The sequence below is a fragment of the Etheostoma spectabile genome, chromosome 20 (genome assembly GCF_008692095.1).
Source record: "Etheostoma spectabile isolate EspeVRDwgs_2016 chromosome 20, UIUC_Espe_1.0, whole genome shotgun sequence".
Lineage (NCBI taxonomy): Eukaryota > Metazoa > Chordata > Actinopteri > Perciformes > Percidae > Etheostoma > Etheostoma spectabile.
In genome coordinates, this window is record NC_045752.1 from 22,042,704 (window position 1) to 22,042,942 (window position 239).

Sequence of the window (239 nt, forward strand, 5' to 3'; positions counted from 1 at the left end):
TCTTCTTCTTCTTCTTCTTCCTTTGTATGTTGGGTAGGATAAATGCTTGTGTGCCCAATACTGCCATCCTCAGTCAAAAGTAGAATTTACCAGAGGCTTTTTTAAAGCTCTGGTAACATGATTTCTTTTTGACCGAACAGATAAGATACTTCCCATAACTTAACCTTTGGCATCTCCTTTTTCTTTCTATCTGTGGCTTTGGCCAGAAGTACAAAAGTTGCCACGCCTGAGGTCCGGTC

General features: G+C 41.0%; 1 long non-coding RNA gene across 1 annotated transcript in view; it reads left to right on the plus strand.

The window, feature by feature from the left end:
- The window catches only part of LOC116669861 (uncharacterized), a 17,800-nt gene that overhangs the window by 14,013 nt on the left and 3,548 nt on the right, over nucleotides 1-239 (plus strand). The window lies entirely within an intron of this gene.